Source organism: Ammospiza nelsoni, chromosome 23 (assembly GCF_027579445.1).
Source record: "Ammospiza nelsoni isolate bAmmNel1 chromosome 23, bAmmNel1.pri, whole genome shotgun sequence".
NCBI classification, from domain to species: domain Eukaryota; kingdom Metazoa; phylum Chordata; class Aves; order Passeriformes; family Passerellidae; genus Ammospiza; species Ammospiza nelsoni.
In genome coordinates, this window is record NC_080655.1 from 1354180 (window position 1) to 1355454 (window position 1275).

The following is a 1275-nucleotide window of genomic DNA, read 5'->3' on the forward strand; positions in this document are numbered from 1 at the left end:
CTCCCCCCGCCCCGTCCCGCCGCCGCCCCGGGCCCGAGCGTCCCCGGCCCCGCCGCGCTCCCGCCGCCGCTCCGGGCCCCGAGCGCCCGCACAGGCCGAGCCAGCCGAGCCCCGAGCGGGCGAGCGCGCACGTGACCGCGGGGCGGGGCGGCCGCAGGAAGCGCCGGGGCCGGGCCGGGACCGAACGGGGCGGGGCTGGGGACGGAACGGGACAGGGCTGGGAACCGACCCGGGGAACAGAACGGGACCGGCTGGCAACCGAGCGGGGCCGGGGAACGGAACGGGACAGGGCCGGGAACCGAGCGGGGCCGGGATGGGGAACGGAACGGGGCCGGGAACCGAGCGGGGCCGGGGAACAGAACGGGACAGGCTGGGAACCGAGCGGGATAGCAGAGGAACGGGCAGGAACTGATGCTCAGGAAGTTGCACTTGAACACGAGGAAGAACTTCTGTGCTGTGAGGGAACAGAGTGCCCTGCAGGGTGTGGAGTCTCCCTGACTGGAGCTATTCCAGACCCACCTGGACACCGTCCCGTGCCGTGTGCTCTGCCGTGACCCTGCTGGCACAGGCAGGTGGGACCAGGGCAGATGCTCCCAAGGGATTGAGTGCAGTCAGGTCACCAACACCCGCTCAAGAAGTCCACAGCATTTTTTCCAAAGTCAATGTAACAGAAACGTTTATTTGCTTTCTGGCAAAAGTTGACAATATTTAAAAATAAAAATTACAAATAGTCTTACCAAAATTCAGACTGAGAGTAGGTTTAGATTACATATTGGGAAAACATTCTTTATTCAGAGGGTGGTAAGGCCTTGGCACAGATTCACAGAGAAGCCACAGCTGCCCGACTCCTGGAAGTGTCCAAGTCCAGGTTGGGCAGAGCTTGGAGCAACTTGATGCAGTGGAAGTTGTCCCTGCCCATAGCAAGGTTGGGAACTTGATGATCTTTAAGGTCCCTTCCATGCTCACCCATTCCGTGATTCTGTGAAAACCTCAGAAACTCTCACAGCTTCCTGTTTACATGAGCACAGCACAACAAGTGTGAACCCCCTCCACCAAACACTGCCCAGGAGCTCTGTACCCTGAGACAGGGAGGGCTCAGTCCTCGGGGCAGGATTCTCTGCAGGCTCACATGGAACACGATCCTCGCCTCCCCAGACCTGCCCAGGAAGTCCCAGCCTCCTGGTCAAGGTCTGTCCCAAAGGTTTTATTGCACAACCCGTGGCTGTGCCTCAGGCTGGGCCTTGGCCAAGGGCAAAGCCACAGCCAGAAAAACTT